At 28.8% G+C, this 20,628-nt stretch overlaps 1 protein-coding gene and 1 long non-coding RNA gene across 5 annotated transcripts in view; one reads left to right on the forward strand and one right to left on the reverse strand.

Moving 5' to 3' along the window:
• The window catches only part of LOC106677318 (uncharacterized), a 109,055-nt gene extending 103,003 nt beyond the window's left edge, over positions 1-6,052 (reverse strand). The window contains exons 1-3 of the long non-coding RNA XR_001342576.2: positions 5,964-6,052; positions 5,016-5,442; positions 811-862 (exon numbers count right to left, since the gene is read on the reverse strand). This is a non-coding gene — a long non-coding RNA (uncharacterized lncRNA). The remainder of the gene's footprint in view (positions 1-810; positions 863-5,015; positions 5,443-5,963) is intronic.
• A 2,064-nt stretch (positions 6,053-8,116) lies between these two features.
• Positions 8,117-20,628, forward strand: part of rhea (Talin_middle and talin-RS domain-containing protein rhea) — a 114,200-nt gene continuing 101,688 nt past the window's right edge. For 3 of the 4 annotated variants that reach the window (XM_014415153.3, XM_067051666.1, XM_014415155.3), the window contains exons 1-2: positions 8,117-8,271; positions 11,979-12,042. The gene's annotated coding sequence lies outside the window, so the exon portion shown is untranslated. The remainder of the gene's footprint in view (positions 8,272-11,978; positions 12,043-20,628) is intronic. The other variant, XM_014415152.3, reaches the window with a different exon arrangement.

Consider the following 20,628-nt stretch of genomic DNA (forward strand, 5'->3'; position numbering starts at 1 on the left):
ATATATTAGAATGTTAATAAAAATTTATTTTAAATAACAAACATGTAAATGTATAAATAATAAACTTTGTATTAAATTACATATTTTATGTACATTTGTATTAGTTATATATTTACAAATTATTGGAGAAGTTTGTCGGGGGGTGCGGTCAGCAAAGAACAACATAAATAAACAAAACCATATTTATTTATTTTATGCAGACGTTTCGACCTGAGTTTCAGAATATTTTGAATATTCAATTCAATATTTTGTATAATTCCAAATTTGTTTTTCAATTTGTTGTTTTGTTCCTTTTCAATTTTATGTTTCTCTAAATGTTGTTATCTCTTTTGTTCTATAGCCCTGAAACTCAGTTCGAAACGTTGGCATAAAATAAATAAATATAGTTTTGTTTATTTATGTTGTTCTTAGCTGGCCACACCCCCCGACAAACTTCTCCAATAATTTGTAAATATATAACTAATACAAATGTACATAAAATATGTAATTTAATACAAAGTTTATTATTTATACATTTACATGTTTGTTATTTAAAATAAATTTTTATTAACATTCTAATATATTTGGCATTCTCTTTCTGGTCGGGATCTTTATAAAATTGTGTGCCAAGAGATGTGTACACTATAGAGAATTGCCCGTTAAGATAAGTTTCATAGCATTAAGAGATACATAAGACAAAGAAATCTTTTTGTAAAAAATAAATAAATAAAAATGTAGGGAATTAAAAAAAGTAATTAAAATATTCAAAAATAAATAATTTCCCTCTAGTAAAAAATTATTTATAATTAGAAATTCTAACAAATCCATTACCTCTAAGCTGATCCTAACTAGTTGGCCTATCCGTTTTCTGAGATCTAGGAATCTGAAAATAAGAAAGGCATAATTATACAACATAATTAATATCAATAGTATTGACATACATGTGACATGTGTGTCTGTCGAACCCAGCAACATTATTTGTCTACTCTTTACATCTTATCATAGTTCAATATAATATGTACTTATTCATTTATATGCAAACGGATTATACAACCTAAACAAAATTTATAAATTAGTTCAGAACACCAGAGTATAAGACATAATTATTGCTGAGGGTCTCTCTGGTCCACCTGTCTCGCTGTATATTAAATATTAAGATAATAATAATAATATGATTTAACAGAATAAAAGTTCTTATTAAAAAATCATATCACCATACCAGGTGAAATCAATCCAAACTAGCTGATAAAGATAAAAGTAGATTTAGGTAGGCTTAAGAATAAAACAATTTTAAGTAATGAACATTGGAATTAATGTAGAAAATCTCTAGAGAATTGGTGATCATCCTTAAACATGTTTGTTTCTAGTTACAAAAACGTACCATATATTATAAATACTAATGAAAAAAAATGAAGAGTATACAATATGTCAGGTACTATGAATCTAATGAGCATTCAGAATAAGTCAAGATAGGGATCAGGAAATTCAAAAGTAATAAGCCTAAATGCAAGGGCCAGTAGAAAAAAGTTGATGAAAAGGAAGAGCTGAATAAACATTTAAGCTTTTTCTCAGAAAACTACAAGTATGTCAGAACATTCTAGAAGACATACGTTTATTTCTAGGGTATGCAGATTTGCACAAAAGAAATGGAGTCTAGTTTATTGAGAATAACTGGTTAGCTTTTTAAACAAAAATGTACTAACACGATCTATAAAACTCAAATCAAATTTCAGATACATACTGTCATTACCTCTTTATACTCAGGGTCAGTTCTTTCAAAAATTGCTAAGACTCGCTTTTTGTTTTTAAGTAAAACTACAATCAACTATAATTGTAAATTGTATGTGGATACTGCACAAGTATATGGTTGGTTGTGAATATAAATAGTTTTTACAGAAAAAGGAACAAACTTTGTAAGTTAAAAACATACTTGAACTGCTATTTTAATTAGATATACAAAACATGTTTTTGTCTAAATTTTTATTTTGAAACATTAAAAATAAGATATTTGGAGAATAAATAGATATGGGAACAAGATGTGGCATCATAAAGACTATGAAAATAAAACAGTTAATTTTGTAAAATATATTTGAATATTATTATATTTTAGAAGCAAATATTCCATAAAGTAGATGATTTTTAATATTTATTTTATGTAAATATGTTATGTTAAATGTTATATGGTTCCTAACGTAAAACTAGCTCTATTCTAAATTTCAAAAATAGCACAGGTTTAATTTTCTGAATATGCAATTCTTTTTTTAAAAAATATAAAGACACAACAAAATATGAATACAAGGAGTTGAGAAAGAAGTTATTACATCACTTTTGTCGTAATCACATAATCCAAAGAAATGTTAATTTTAAACAAATATTTTATGTTGTATATTTAAAAGGGATAGAAATAAATAAGTTAATTGTATCCAAAATGGAAAAAATACACATCAATACTAACTAATAGTTTTATTATTAGTTTCAATTTAGTAACTTGAATGAATTTATTCAACTTATTCAGTTTAAATTTAATCTTTTACTAACAAAGAAATAATAAAGATAACAAGATGGATTCTGAAGAGGAAAATTAACCTTTAACCTTGTCTTTACTACTGGAAAATACTGTGGAATACCAGCTCTCAATTGAAATGTAGATTTATAACATATCTATGATCCTATAAATCATTAAGAAACATCAATAGTCATGTTAAATTAAGACCCATAGGAAGCATATGTAGCTAGTGTGAATAACTATGGAGAAGATATAATATTATATTTTCTATGTAAAAGTTGAGAGATTTATCTCAATGGTTGGCTACAAAAATTAATTTCAGGGAGGCAGATGGGCTGGATTATCTTGTCTTTAACATGGCATTAGATAAGACTATAATGAATGCAAGAACACAGAAATGAAAATATTTTTTACAGATCTGTTCAACTTCTTGGATATGCCGAAAATTTGGAAATTATAGGTTATAGAGAGATGTAGAATCAGCATTTGAAGCCATGGAAGTCTTGGCTGCAAGAATGAGAACTAATGAACTATGAGAAGAGGAAATACATTCCTATTTCTACCCCACAACACGAGTTGAAATGAGTTGTAGAAATAGATCCTCATTTCAAAGGTTATATAAATTTTTATAACCAGTAGGCCAACTCATTTCTCACAATAATATTAATGAAGACATAATTAGACCCATCTTTTCAGAAAACATGAACTATTTCGCTATTAAGAAATAATTCTTAATATAGCCGAATTCTCCAGAGGAGTATAAATTAGTATCAAAAAGAAGCTGATCAGCCCAGTTCTTATCTATAGCAGAAATTTGAACAATGATTGAAAATACTGAATTAACACTCCTGAGATATGAGAGGAAAATCATACAAAGAATAGGCAAACCATTATCTATATAAACCAAGCCAGATGAGGAAGAACAACAGACAAGCTCAAGAATATTTATAGACATGTAGAAACAGTACAAGCTACCAAACTAGTCAGAGTATGATGGATTAGTTATGTTATTATGATGAATGCAGAGGAAATTCTTTGCAAGGTCTTTAGCTAGAAGATACATGAAACCAGAAAAATTAGTGGTCCAAAACTTAGATAGGTGGACTCAATAGCTACTAATGGTTGATAATGGAGGGACAAAGTCTAGATTAAAAAAGAAAAGAGTTAAATTAGAACAAACTGAACTGGACTCTTGATCCTGGATTAAATATAATTGAAAATGATTACAGATGATTATTAATAAATTCATAAAGCATGGCATTTTGTAAAATGAGCACCACACCATTTGAAGACCATGGCGAAAAACATATATTGACCAAAATTTGAATGCAAGAAAAATGAAATTCAAATTTTGATAACTTGTAAAAAATTCAGTATATATTTTTAGAATTCAGTTGAGTGAATTATTATTATTAATTTGTGAATCTGAACTGTCGAGAGTTCATAGAGTTGTGGACATTTCTTGTTTTCCCCCCTCATGGATGTACATACAATACATTCTCACCCACCAATAACTCAATTTTGAAAAAAAAATTGATATTGCCTATTTTTTCCAAGTATTCTTCATCTGGTACATTTCTTATTTAATAACTATTAGTATGGCATGGGATTTATTGTTAAAAGAAAGTACACAATTTTATATATTAGGTACAAGACAATAAGTCCAAGAATCTATCACATCAGAATAGGATAAACTTTTTACTAATATCCTTTATATATAAGGGAAAATGAAAATAATACTGTTTATGACCTCCAAGAGGTTAGAATAAATACATGAACTCAATATGACAAAATCTTAACTTCAGCGTGAAGGCAAGAAAAGAATCAATATTCTGCAATACAATCGAAATCTTTAATCTAAAAAGTATGTATTTTGTTATTTATAAGCCAAAAAGGGATTTATGTAATCCTGTAAATATACTCATGTTTTTAAGTGACCACCAACCCACAGTAGCTCCATGAATAGTGTAGCTCTGTACTTGATATAGTAACTTTTTCTGACCTTTCAGGAATATCTTACTGAAATTCAATAGTTTTAGGTATTTCCCATGTTTCACAGTTATAAAGAAGGATTATTGTCATACTATTATGTAGCTGCATATGAGTATAGTATTTTTTTCCTTTTACTACTTTATTTAAAAAAGCTTCTTTTTGAATTAAACTAAGATCCTTTTTTTTATTGAGTAAAGCTTATATCACTTTTCCTTGTTGAATAAATAAGGGTTAAATAACATCTTTCTTTGTTTTGTGATTTATCGGAAAAATGAATAATAAAATATCTTTAAATGTAAAATTTGTACCTAATTTAAAATGTCACACATACTGAAAAAAAGACAGATGAGGTGACTTACCAAACCTGACACCACTTCATTTTGTCTTGATAGTGAAAAGTGACCAGATCATAGTTTTGGTATTAAAATATATACTGCCATTTATTTTTTTAAGTACATAATAAAGTATCATTCAAGAAAAATGAAATTTTTTGGTTTTATTTTCTAAATAAAATTTTTAAAAAAATAAAATAAATAACCTGTGCTCATAAAGGATCTTGGGTACTGTGCTTCGTAAAGATGTACTGTTTCTCGACCAACACTTGTGCAAAGATATGTTGTGGCCAGGATCACGGTCTACCACCTGGGGCCTGTTTCATAATAAAGTACAAACTAATACTATTAGTCTTGTCGATTTATCTTAATTCAATTACACAGACTTGTAAAATAGTAACTTGTACTTTAGTATTTTTTAATTCCTGTAATATCACTAATAGTCATCCCTATCATGAAAAAAATAAGTATTAGTATTATTACCACACTAGTTTCTACACTTGTACTATGAACTAATACTATTAGCTTTCATCATGAAACAGGGCCCAGGTTGATATCCAACACAGCTTTATGGAAGATGGGTGTGTCCCAGAAGGGTTTCCTAACCCCATAGTCCTTTCATGGCTGATATAACTAAATAAATAAAGTTATCAATATAAATCATTTACCACAGCCAGACTCAAACCTAGACTGAGCTATCCTAGACGTGATATACATAGAAGTTATGAAGGATTTCAGTATTATTGCATTAACAAAATCTGTTAATGAGCCCTATGAATTTTGTGCACAAAAAATAGAATAACATAACAAGTGAAAATATCAATCTTTCTTAGTGTTTAAGGGATATTTGCTAAATTAAAATAAGCTAATCAAAATATATTGACCTTGAACAGTTAAACTATTACTTTAATAATTCCTTTTACATCAGTTTTCTTAGGTTTAAATTAAAGATTTTGATAAATTGTATCTTGATTTATTTTAATCAGGACTATAAAACTTTCAGAATTATCAATTTTTTAATTATATTAAACAAATTAATTGAAATTTTGGGAAACTCAGTCATTGCAACAAGTAATTTATTTTCAATACTTTTATAGTAAGTAACGAATATTAATAACAGGTTTTATAATGCTAAAAACACAATCCATTAGAACCTTTCTGAAGGAATGGAAAATGCTTGGAATTTAGTTGATTCAGCACTAATACTGAGAGAGACAGGCACTGATGGACTAGAGAGATGGACTTAATTCTAAGGCACCATTTTCTAAAACTGAGTTTATTTATTTCCCGCCATAATCAGTCTTATTTATTTCGTGAAAACTGTAAAAAATAAAACTCAATATTTTTTTGTAAAATACGTTTTATTATTTGTACTTTTACCGTCTTTATCATCCATAACTCCTCATTATAACTACCAGCTATATATTTTACTAAATAAATTATTTTGAATATAAATACATCATTTTTTGAAAATTGATTTCTAATTTTAAGTTGCATAGATTTATTAGGCTTTGTTCATTAAAGTTCATAAACGAGTGTTTATTTTCTAAAACCAGTTATTGTTGGTGTTTATTTTTTAATATTTTGGTGGTTCAAATTGATGATTCTAGAGATGTTAAGATACATATATGACGCTAGTATGTAATAATATTCCTAAAACTTTTTTTTTTTTATATTTAACTAATCATTATTATTAAAAGAAATAGTGATATATCGCTTCTATTCAGAAGTGAAAATGGTTTTGGTAGGAAATTGAAAAATAATTTATTGGATCAGTCATCGGTCATTAAATTAAAGTTTTGTATTTATTAAAGATTCGGAGATCAGAAAATCTAAAAAACACACCAATATGCGTAGTAAGTTTTGGTTATTCTGCAAAAGTCATCTGAAAAAGATAAATGTATTTTTATTTTCGCTTCTCAATCAAATTTTTTCATACTTGATTATTTTTGCTACATTTAGTACAAAAAATTGTAAAGCATGGATAGGTAATTACTAAATGTATAAAAAATAATTAATTAATTCATAGTAATCAAAAGAATTTATGTTCATGCTCTAAGCCAATGTGGTTGTAGGATACTTTATTCCCAGTATGTTGTCAGCAACTATCACATATGAAAGGGACCAGATGACGTATTGACACTCTATTCCGGTGGGGAAAAAACGGGAAAATAGGGTCCGAGTTGGAGTCCCGGAAATTTGTAGGCGAACCAATATATGTTTAATATTAAAGGGCTATTTATTTTTACATTGTATTTACCTTGTTAATTGTAGTTATTTATTTATTTTTTATAATATTTTTATTCTAACTATAGAATCTTAGTTAAGATAATTAATATTTTTTATATATGTATGCCATTCCTGGAAAAGTAGTTTTTACTCATTACGCTCAAGGGACATTTAAGTAATTACAAATCAATTTCACCATTTATTTCGTTTGTTAATTAAGAATAAAATTATATATATATATATATATATATCATTGCCATTTCAATGAGTTTGGATAATATGCATAACTTTTTTATTTATATCCGTATTAAGGAAAAATTAAGCTGCTCATTTTTAAAGTGAATATAGGTATATTTTATAAGTAGAAAAGAATTTAAATTTTTAATTCCAATTAAATTGAAATATGCTATAATGTTATTATAAATTATGATTTTTTTTTATTACTTAAGATAAACGTTGATAATACGTCTAGAACGATTTTCTATGGTGAAATGTTATAGGTGGCTAAAAAAAAGCTTATGGAAACCATAATAAATACTCGTTAGCAGGAATATTGAAAATCTCTTGAACAAGGAATTGTTGTTTGGCCTGCTGTTCATAATAAAAATAAAAGTGACGTTTTACACACTATGTAATCTGACATTATTTTTTATTAATAGGAACGTGTCAAGTTCGTGTTCCAAGAATTGAATGTTGTCATATATTACTAGAGTCTCCTGCAGGAAAATAATGCTTTAGTTCAGTTGTTACTGAGTACAGTAATATGTCAATTATGAGGTATTTACGATTATAATGTATATTATAGGGTATAAACAGCCGAATTTAGTTTCAAGCATTTACTAGGATGGGCAAGCAGTATTTGTTACAACATTCCGCATATGGATCTTTACCAAGGTTTATTCCATGAAACATAAAAGTGGGCGACCATAACCATATATGGTCTAGAAGTTGGCTCCCGCTTATGTTACTGTTGTCGAGTCGATGTATATTTAATGATTATATCTCATATTAAAATTAATAAATTGAAGCTGTAGGTCCATGAAAACATTCCTATTTCAAACCTATTCGACTCTTATGAGGGATCCAATAATATTGTTCGGAACATGTGAATATGACGTCACCAAAATGGTGCTACAGTAGTGGGGAGACTTTGGGTGTGTTGCTTATGTTATTTTCTATTGGGTTTTAAACTTCGATTAGTGTTAAAATTACCTCGATTATTCGTTTGATTAGGTATGTAATTACTTATTTACTTATTTTGCTTGATGTAGGTTATCGTTTTATCGATATTATATCAGATGTTATGAGTTTTTAATGACTTGTTTTGATCAGATGGACGGTTATGTTTATTAATGTCATTCGCCAGTATTGTTTATCGAGTTTATTGTTTTTGACAATTAATAATTCTGGTTCAAATTCTTCTGATTCCATGCAAACCTACCCTTGGTTCCATTATGTTTCTCATGGATGCTGTTGTATTGATTTTTCCATTTAGCTTTTCACTTTTGTTGATGGGCTTAGTTTGAAATTTCAATTCTTAACAAATTTGAAATTAGGAAACACATAGTATGTTTTGAAACTCAGTAATTTATTCTGATGAGTGTTCTTTCCTATTATTTATTATTGGTATGATATTTTCTTGTTTTCTTAGTGGACATTTTGGTTAATATACTTGTAATTTCTAACTGACACATTTCTTCATTTCAAATAAGTTTTTATGAATTTAATTGGACCTCATTTTAATTTTGATTGACTTTGAAAGATATTATAGTTCATTACCCTATTTATCTTATCTATATCACTCAAACATTGGTTTTGCTTCTTGAAAATGTTCAGATTGTTTATTTACATTGAATAAGTAAAAAATTATTAACAAGTGAGCTAAGTTTAAGATCAAAGCATTTTTTCGTTTTCTGGCGTGAGAGTTGTCATTAAACAATATTTTCTGTAAAACATTTATAATACTCTTGTACTGCTCCATACATCATCTCTAAATCAAATTTTAGGTATAATTTGCTATATCCATATTTCTTAAGTCCAAGCAAATGTTTGTTTTTTTATCAGTCGGTGTGCGTTAAATATCTGTGGTCAATTGAGATTTATTTGTCTAAAACAAAAATAATGATTTAATATCAGATGTCTCTAGACCCACCAATTTGGCCCTCTCTCAAAGTATTGTTCATTTCTTCTTAATGTTGAAGTAATAAATTGTTTATTCCTTTAGTAACAAAGTCTAAAATTAGGCGAGTTGGGATAATTTTGGTTTGATGATATCCTATTGCCTGGCATTGTGGGTGGGTGTGGTAGAGTAGAATTGGATTTTCTTATTCAGTTTGTAATTAATGCCATGTTTATTGAGTCTTATGTTTTTAAAGTATATTGCTTAATATAATGGCTGAAATGTATATTTAATGATTAGCTTTTTGTATTATTGGTTGTATTGATTTTATTTTTTTTTTAGTATGCTGATGAGACATTACTGGTTTTCTTAGTCAGCACTAACTTTTATTTGTTTATTTTGAAAATTAAAATTAAAAAAATCAGAATGTTGTATTGTCAGTTTATTGTGTTATTGAAGTTATAGTTTGGGAAACCACTGTTTCATAGTATTGATAATTGTATTAAATGACTATAAATCTAATTCTACATTAATCAGAATTATGCATTCATATTTATTCACCAATTTTGTTTTTACAATTGTAACATTCACTTATATCAAATTGTGATGAGATAAAACATTATATAATATTTTTTTAATTTTTTGTGTTTTCTAATGTATTACACTCATTGGATTTTAAAATTTTTAAGATCTACTACGATTCAACCTGTCAAGTATTCTTAGCATTGGACAAAGTACTAGTTACATGGCTAAATTACTTAAATATAGCCTGAAAATTACTCTTGTAAAATCAATATTTCAGTAAATCTTTCTTCTTCTATGATATTTTTTATAAGTTTTCATTATTAATAATTATAATAGTATTTTATTGTATTGGGTTTAGATTTAATAATCACTATGTAAAAATTTAAATGTTGATTTAAAAAAAAAAAAATATTTAGATTTTGTAGTACAGTGTGTTTATTGTTTTTGGGTTTTACATTTTCTATCAGTTAGGTTTTGTTTTTATATTTATGTTTGTATTAATTTCAATCTTAGGATAGTGGATTGGCTTAGAGGTAAGATCCTGTGCTTCTGACTCCAAAGACCTGGGCTCGAATCCGTATTATTTATTCTGTTACTACAGCTGTGAGTCGACCCTGTGGGTACCTTTAATTGGGGAAAAATCTGGCAGTTGAGTGTGATCTTGGACAAATCACCTTGTATAACTGTTGTTCAAGGAACAATACTGAATCCCTGATCCTTCATGGGTTGTAGTTGTACAGATGTTAATTTTCATTAATTTCAATCTTATTTTTTTTAATCCTGAATTGCTTCATTTACATTTACCAATATTTTTTTTTTATTTATGATTATAAACTATTCATTCATGTGATCACTCTAGTTATTTGTTTGTCATGTCAAATAAAATATTTATGCGATCAAAGTAAATATTAATTTGATTACAGTGAATTATGTCACCAATATTTACTGTCAATTCTGGTACCGTTTTGATACAGTAAGTTGTTTGTTCCTTCAACATTATTACTGTTCAGTTCTTGTTAGAGATCTTGAGCAATCAGAATTATTAGTAACTTCTGCATGACTCATCGTAGTCTTAAATAGCCCTAGAAATTTGTTTTATGCCATAGAACTCTGGGAGAAGGGTATTTAGGTAATTTTACAAATGGTTGAAGGTCATTCAAAGAATTTTCAATGGTTATTGAGATAATTTATATGTATTTTATTAATGGTGTAAAGAACTTTATTGCTAAAATGTATTTCTCAATTGTTTCAAATGTTTATTTTTGACATATTCATCATTTTGTTGTAATATTGGCACTGACATCTAGTTTATATAAGTAGCAGTAGTTTTTTATTACCTTGAAGTTAATAACATTGAAATGTTTATAACATATAAAACTGGCAATATTTACAACTTTCTTGCTGGTAATTAGTAATTATTTTATTAGTGTTGATAATCACAGTAAGCATTGTAACTAAGTGAATGAAAATGAGTTGCTACTGATTGGGTTCTGTTTTGATATACATATTTTTTTTTTTATTTCTGATTTTTTTTTGATAATTCAGGTTGGATGCCATTAATCTCATTTATCATGTTTTTGTTAGCTTATTTTATGTGTCTCAAGAAGGTTTCGGTTCTTAGACTTCACAATTTTCCATTACAGATATATAATTGTATAATTGTATATTGGTAGTAGGAAATGGTTATGGTTAGTTTGTTAGTCAATAAGATAATACCATAAAATTAAGCAAAGAACTCTAATCAACTAAGAGACACTTGAAAGTTTATAGATATCTCTACTTTATTAACAACTGACCTTACACTACATTTTAAAAGTGATAAAAACTAATTCTTTATCACTTAAAACATTTTTCAAAACATCTCTTTGTTTATTCTGTAAAGTTTACTAAAATTGGGTTCTGAGATTTATATTGTCTACTATCAATATATCGCCTTCTGGCTCGAATAATGGAACAACTAAAAAGCAGTCTACTTGTTAATCTCTTAATGGAAATAGTTACAAGGATTCAGGATTAAATGAAGGATTCTCAAAGCAACCGTTTTGTAGTTACACTATCATTTGAGCCTGGAGGAGATATTAAAATAATATTTCCTTGAATTATATAAATTATCGATAAATATCAATATCGTTCTGTTCATTGAAAGAATTTTAAATCATCTAAAATAAGCTGATTGAAAAATGATAAATGTGATTGTCCAAAGTTAACATAGCTTAACTAAAAATTGAATGTAAACAGTTTACCTGTAAGCTATTCAATTCCTGTACTTTTAATTTTATGCTATTTTTGGTTTTAGATTTTTTTCTTGATGGTCTGGAAAAGAGAGACACATGTCTAGGAATTTTGTATATTAATATCACGTAAGTACATGTTCAATAATGTTTGTTTGACTTTAATAAAATGTATACATTGATTGATAACCCTTTTTCTTAATTGAAAAATGAATATGATATTTCTCTGTGCATATTTTCTTTTATTTAATTTTTTCATTTGATTTCTTGAAGGTAATAGAAGCATTCTGTTACTTGTTTTAATCAATTTCTATCTTCAATAGTTATTTTACTAATAATATAACTCTCTATCAATTTATTTTATACAATCATTATTTAATATGTAAAGAAAAAGGAAGGAAGTACCTTAGTTGCCTCTTCACTAACTATTTGTATATATCTCATTATTGAAATGAAAAAAATTAAATCAAATTCTTATTTTCAGTTTTTTTTTTTTTTAATAATCGTGTTACCTTACCAATTGTTACAAGATTTTAACTTTTAGCTCTCTAATATACCTTAAAAATGTCAATATTTTAAAATGTTATTTTTCGATGTTTTTCATTTATGAAATCACAAAAAATTTAATGTGCAATACTTCTTTTTCCTATTATAGTTTCTTATTTATTAATGGTTATAACTGTTATAAAAAATCTTAGGCACAGCTGTTTTAATGCAGAAGTTTTAAGTTCTATTACTCTAAAAGCACCTTTAAATTTGATTTTGAAAAAATTGAAATTTTTGTAAATAATCAGCAGTTTATCATATCATCTTTGTGAATCAAGTTAATCAGAACTTCTATCCCATTGTTTTAATGTAACTCTGTTATCTTAATCTGCCAAAATCAAGAACATTTTTCTAATCAAATTTACTGAACTGTTCTTAATATTTTATACTATTATTAGATTTAGCCAACTTGTTATTTTAGTGTGGACCAGATTTTGTATTTTATGGATCAATCAGCTAATATATTTTATCTATATAGTTGAAAAAGTTTATCCAAAACTTCTCAACAGTTTCTGATTGTACAAGAAAATGATATCTACACCTTTAAACAATTAAAGATTTAGTTTTGATAAAAATATTGATAAGCAAGAGAGTTATGTGAGTAATGTGAGTGAAGTACATGTTACTCTAATTTTCAAAATTAGAAGTACAAAATTATCAGAATGAGTACTGTGATTTGATAGACAATCTAAGCTGTCTGGTCTTTAAATCCAATTAGTATCTGACTTTATTCAGTTAATAAATCAGGTGATTGAAAGATACTGATCTCCCAGTCCTGAGAATACTTAGGAAGGCACCTCAGTCCATTACCTCTGCCTAAAGTCCTTCAGGCAGAAGGAATGGGACAATTTTGACACTATTTTATATTTAAAAATACTAATATGGTTGTTTTGCAAATTGGAATTATCTTGTTATTTATCTTCTTTCCAAACATCTATAAAAGAATTTTTTTTTTTCCAAAAGAAAATACTTGTAATGCACCTATGTTCTAAATTTTTTTGTTTGTGAAAGCTATTTCTTAGAGCTTTCTTTAGTAACCTGTTTAATGGGAATAGGAAATGTGAAGGTGGTCGTGTAGGTGTTTCGTGGAAACAGGTAGGCGACTTGTGGGACAGCATCTAGTCTTTGTGCGTCCGAAATATATGCTTCGGGTGCAGGTTATGTTGCAACTGTATTTCTAGCTAACCTAGTGAATATAATTGGAGTTGTAATTGTACAAAATTTTCCATTAATTTTGTTTGTTTTGTTTTCATAGAAATTACATGTCAGCTTAATATTGTCCAGAATTATATCTTTCATAATTCATGTTTGTATTTCAGTGAGTTATTCTGAAGTCCTTAGCATCCACATTTTTACTTTCGCTTACTTAATATTTTCATTCAATCATGGAAAATTTCGAATTCCAGTTGTCGACACTTTTCAGGTCCCCTGAGTCAAAATAGCTTGCCTAAGCTTAAAAAAAAATTAAGAATAAATTGAAAATACATATTTATGGGGTGTTTATGCTTGCTATGTGTGCTACAGCATTTTTTTTCTCGATAAAATCGACTTTGCCTTTTATGTAATCGATTTTTCACAATTTTTTTTCTTGATTTTTTTTAAAAACGGCTCCAACAATTTTGATTAAACTCCATATATTACAACAAGTAATCTTTGAACACCAGCTAACTATTGATATAGTTAACAGGGCTCAAATGCCGATTTTTTAAAAACATCTTCCTCCAAAGTACTTTATACTTTGTTTATTTAAAATAATTAATCTCTTTGTATTAATAATAATAATAATACAATATTTATAAATATGAACTGTGAAAGAATTTTATTATTAACTAAAGGGGCAAAATGTAGAAATAGAGAGAGCAATTTAGAGATAAAACAATCGGATACAGCTGAGCGTGTCGGATCTCTCCTAATCGCAATTATATGTACATAGCTTTGTTAAACTGTTTTATTCTTAGCAGGAACAAAGTTTATATTCTTTATTCACCTCTCCAGAAACCCTAAAATACGAATTTTTATAGAAACAGAGAAATAAAAATTGTTTGAAATTTTTTAGCCTTCCAGGATGGTAAGTGTAGGTTGTGTGAGATAGTTTGTATTTAAAACTTATGACTGCTTTAGGTTGATAGTGGCACAACTAAAAAAATATATATATACTTTGTTTTGCATTAGACATATTTAAAAGAACGGAGTGTAGATTGGAGTTATTTTTTAATAATTTGGAGATCTTTGTGATAGTCTACAGGCGTACTACCAGTAATGAAGTAATATATTGCAGTCAATGATATGTCTTTATAATAGGTTCAATAAAAATTAATATCAATTTTTTAAAAAGTTGTACCACTATCAAAACAAAGCAGCGTTAACATATATGGCGGTTTTTGTTTTAATATTTCAAAAATGCCTGTCATTTAATAATTTTAAAATATTAAACCTCTTCTCTAATTTTTTTTGTTTTCTTTACGCCTATTATCAGTAGTGGTTGCTATGATATTTGTATTCAAGAATTAGTAAAAAATATTTTTTCGTTTATTTAGGTATTATTTTTTATTAGGTTTCCCATAAGGGATTAAGGAGAGGGTCCCCAGTTTTCTTCTCTCTAAATTGCCAATGCCGAGAGTAAAAATATTTTTGCTTTTTTAGGTGCATAAAATAAATCTTGTATAAATAGCTTCAGGCTGCTACCAAATTAAAAGCAAAATACTACTACGTGAGTGAAGGCCCAAAGTTCTCTTTCTTAATTCGGTCATCGATTTTCATCTGCTGATCATATTTCCCCAGTGGAAATAAACAGGCTGTTAATTGCATGAGTAAACGCCCTTATGGCTTATAACAAATGAACCATCAAAGCAGTTTCAATTGTTCAATTTAGGATATTTATTCGCACAATTGACTACGATCTAGTCCAAGAAATACTTTATTATACAATATATTTTTAAATATCATCCTTTAATAAATTATTGGTTTAATAGTCCTAACTTGAAATATTTAGTAATTTTGGTACTAATAATTTCCGAAAACCGCGTTACTATAAAATGATAAAAACAGTATTATAAATAGAGTGAAAAATATAAAAAAATAGCAACAGAAAACAGGAATACAACTCAAATCAGGAAGAGAATACAATGAATAGGCTACTTTTGAGTTACTTAAAATCAAAGTGTATAGGCGTAGTTTATTAGAAACTAATAATTATTTATTACGAATAATATTTCTGTTCCTAAGAAACAATTTTTATTTACTTGAGAACATATAAATAAATAATTGATTACAATAAAACATAATTCAGGTGAAATTCTTAAGAGTTAATATCTCAAAGCCTACATCCCAAAGAACTAGGGAAGTTACACTTTCATGTTGATCAAGAATTTAATAAATATTAAAATTACTGTTTACAAGTTTTGCTTGAATCGAAATGTTTTAATTATTTATTGGTTTACATAGTTATAATTATATGTAAAGCGAACCATATCACAGCCAATAAATTTAAAAAAATATATAATACACTTAAGAATGTTTTATATTTCTCAAAAATGTTATCTTAGCAGTATAAAAACAGTCTGGATTCTCCTATCGGTTTTGTATGTGTATAAACATTATAAAATAAAATTCTTTTGTATAAAATTTAGAAAATGTTTCGCCTGACCTCTTCCAGTTCATAAGGAGTTCGTTCTTATCGCAGTTTTACGACTTTGATAACAGTCTTGAAGTGTACATTTATCTGAGTAGAAGCATTCTGTTATCGTATTTGCTGTTTAAGATTAGCCCAAACGCGGGTTTACACAAGTAGTACGGATGTTGGGGGTCATCGTCGTATATAATTATAAACTCTGTCATTAGCTGTCGGTTAAATAATCATTTGACATTGGGCGAGGTTCTACGATAACCAGTATTTATGTTCGTCCCTGACTGTGAAAGGCGTGAAATTGTTAATACTATTTGTTTTCTGATTTCGTAACGATTAATCCCGGTTATACTTTTTGAGACAGTTATGTCCTCTTAATCCTGAATGTTATAGCGATTGTATTGATTTATGTAAATATTTTTTGAAATTATCGCTGTTTCTCAGTCATTGTTACTGTCACTACGTAAGATTGAGGAAGCAAAGTAATGATGTAAAAGAACATTTTTAACTCATTACTTTACTAATTAAAATTAATTATAGGATGTAATATAATTTGAGTAAAAAAGTTTTTTTAATATTCATCCTTATGTCAGCCTTCTGTTACTTAACAGTTTGCTATGAAACATGTGAATTTGTTTTGTACTGGAGGATCAGAATTACTTTCTAGAAAAAAGACAAGCAGAAAATACTTTAGGAAGACTTGTTTGTTTTTTCATGATATTGAACCGTATGATTATTGGTTAACTCCTCACCGACATTAAAAAAAAGTAGCAAGTAATTTTTAATATGGTCCGGGTGCGGTCAAATAGGAATATTATGTACTATTTTTATTTCAGCCTACGTTTTGCCCCACGTTGCAGGGCTTTGTCAGGGCTATCTTGACGGAAGTCAAGGTCAAAGGAACTTTTTTTCATGAGCCCTCGAATCAAATAATTTTGTATAACCTCATTTAACATGGGTACACTTTTAAATATTTAACAACATAATATAAAATATATCTCAAAAAAGAGTATGCTACGTAAAGAAAAAAAAAAAGTTTATTAACTATTGTTATTCTTCTATTTTTATTTCCCCAAAAAGAGTTTATAATCTATTTATTTTTCATTTCAAATGAAAATGTCCACTAACAGAAAGTATAATAAGGCATGTGTAAAATATAATATGAATGAGTCGATGAAATTCATTGGAATTTAAATCGATCCATAAAGCGAACGTTGCTCTATAACGGTTAAAATTAGCCTGTTCTCGCTGAAATCCGTTTCCTAATTTCCTCCTAATGAGATACCAACATTTCTATAAATTTTTCCTAATTACATTATTTATATTATATATTATATTTAGAGTTATATGTATATCTCCTATATGTATGTATTCAATAACTTATTTCACCATGGAGGTACGACAAAAAAAAACTATAAATATTTCCCATGGCGTTATTTTACGAGGTGGCTTATTTCCTCAATCCTTATCAATTCTATCTTTCTTCCAGTTTCTCCTGCGCGATTTTATCTGCATTGTTTTAAGTTATACACATAAACTAGCTATGCAAACGCAAGCTACAAATGTTGATTCAGAATCATTATATAGTGTCATACTAAGTTTAAAATATATTTAATATAGGGTATGCCTATAATTAAACAAGTATACATGTGATACGTTAAACTATCATTATATATATTCCTGTAGAACTATGAGATATGGTAGTTTCCGATATCATCAATGAATCATATACATCCAGTTAATTTCTAGGATGCTTTTATAATCCAGTCGTAAATGGAAACTCTTTTCAACTCCACATAATCAACTCAATATGTTTGGTTATATATATAAAATTTGACTTTTTTTTTTGTTCTCTAAAAAGTTTAAATAAATAAAAGGAATCCTCACTGTTCTTTGCAGCTCTGTTGTCAATATTGTATCCAAATCACTTTAAAACTGATCAGGAATTATGTACACTTTTATATCGAAACTAAATTAATAATTTTTTTATAAAAATTATGACGTTTTCATTTGCGCTTATATTAGTTTCTTAGTTCGGCCTCGACATAGGCCCGCTCTGACACTAAGCTAGGAAGGAAGTAGTGTGCTCTAAAGATGTGGTAGAAACCTCTTAAGGGGGTTGGAAGTGGTTGGCTCATAGCTTCACTACATCGCCTCTCTTCATAGACTGCTTTATTATTTCTTCATTCTTTCTTATCTTACATTTAAAACTTTCATTTATAGCGAGTTTTGTTTGATGTATGACGACGAGGTTAATTCTTCTAATTATTCCCTTCTCGATCCGGAGAACCCGTGACAGGAAGCAAGATTATCTTACCTTTAAAAAATTACTTATACTGAGCAACATTGTTATATTGAACAAAACTGGGAAACATTGTCATGATCTTAACTTTTTTTTTTTTAGGTTTGTCAAAATGTATAATTTTAGTTTTGCGGAAAAACGAGCTTAAAAATGTGTAAAAAAAGAATATGGAAATGCAGAAGGAAATTATTTTTTAACGGAGGGAAAATGGAAATATTACAAACCGAAGATGCATAGGATTTTTAAAAAAAAATAGAGTATATATTTTTAACATAAATATAACGCCCACTTCTATTTTAAATATATTTATTGACATTTACAACTGTACATTATAATACATTTCGTAAATTTAATCTCAGTGAAACAGGCGTTTAGAGAACTATTGGTAGCACTGTAATGACGTTTTTACACTAGCTGAGCTGGTGGCCATCTTATTTTTAGGGGCCTCGGAGGATTGTCGGGAATGGAAGAGTAGATATCTGGTTCGACGCCCACATCTATAAACTTAATATTCCAACGGACCGTAAAAAACATGATGTGGATAAAAAAGTGGGATTAGTTCAGGAGTCTTTCATCTTTTTTTATCTGTGGGTACATTTATAGGTTAGCTGTGAGGACTTCAATTCTATTCACTTTTGTTGTCATATGAACAAATTACAATTATCAAAATTATTGAAACTCAACAATCTGCCGTATGTAAAAACGTTTCCTTAGTGATTGCTGATACATTGCCCATGGGCACAAGGGGCGTCTTGTAGAACCCTCGCGCACAGGGTTGAGGACTCCTGGATTAGCAGATATTAGTATTTGCGAATCGTTCGATAGTGATGATTCAAGTTGATAATAACATATTTCCTTTTGAAACCAATGGCCTGCATTGAGCATTGAGATATCTTGGAAAACGAGGGTCGCTATTGCTAAGACATTCTGGCTGAGTCATGAGCCTGTTCCAAGTCATCTTATCTCAGAACTTGACGAGCTGCAAAAGTAACGCAATTGAATGCGTTCTCAGCTTGAAGTAAAGAAAAATATAGCACCAATCTGGATATTAATTTTAACTCACGATTTTAATGAATAATACTTTCAATAAACTTGAAAAATTTAAGTCGAAAATTGAGCATTAACCTAAAAAAACAAAACAAGTAAAGCATGTGAGCTGGAGCAGTCTTCACAATTGGTTATCTGTATATTTTTTATTTATGTAGGTTACTGCTGTTCCTGATCCGACGTTGGAAGAGGAAGAAGGTTGTTAAAAAAAGAAGGAATCAGTTGTGACTTTGATTGTTGCCGAGGATGCCATAAGTGGAAGCCTTTATATAGCGGATTTCCCGGGTAAACAGGGAAGTGATGTGTGGGGGTGGGCACATAAATTCAACTGCTGTAGAGAAAACAGGGTAGACAAACCAACTACAATAAAAATCCCCGACTATCGACTGGCCGGGGGCGGCGCCGGGCTGGGCGACTCCGCGGGCGCCGCGACGTCCCGGCTCCGGATCTGTCGCAGCATCCCTTCTAGCCCCCTCCATCCCTTCCAACCCTCCAGCCAACTCCTGGATAATAGATATAATTAATAGCCAGCATCCCTCTATAGCATTAAATACTTTATGAGAGTGGCAGAAGCCCATCTCTATCTTCTCCCCGCCCCCCCATCCACATAATGTTTTTATCGTAAACACTTACTAATTATGCTCATTCATTTAGAAGGGGGTCCGTTTCATTATGTATATATACTTTTTTTTTTTGTTAAAAAATGTAATTAAGCTCCTCATACAAGGTATTTTGTCCTTGCAAATAGATCTGCATTCTGTGCAACTACAGCCATTGTATATTCGTCTGAGATGAATATTAACAGGCTTGATGTAGGTTGTTATGCAATCTGTGACACTTATGGAATTAGCTTATGAGTATTTGATTAACCAACCATTCAATCTTGTTCAATGGTTTTGGTACCTAATGGAGATTGATGTTATTAAAATATGATATCAGGCCAGGGATATTTGAACAGATAATTGAAGCAGCATTCCAGCTTGCTTTGTCCGGAAGTGAATATCAGTTCTAGTTTTGACTTGGCTGTAAAAACTGTTTTAATCCAGAACTTTCCGTATAGGTTTACTGCATCAACCTCGGCTTTTTTTGTTAGCTAAATTAACTTTTCAAATGTACTCTCCGCTCTTCCTGGATGTTTTGGTTGAAATTGTATCTACTATTTTTAACAGACTAATTAAAACGTATGATGTATTTT

Source organism: Halyomorpha halys, unplaced genomic scaffold (genome assembly GCF_000696795.3).
Source record: "Halyomorpha halys isolate HHAL.00 unplaced genomic scaffold, Hhal_1.1 Scaffold94.1, whole genome shotgun sequence".
Classification (NCBI taxonomy): domain Eukaryota; kingdom Metazoa; phylum Arthropoda; class Insecta; order Hemiptera; family Pentatomidae; genus Halyomorpha; species Halyomorpha halys.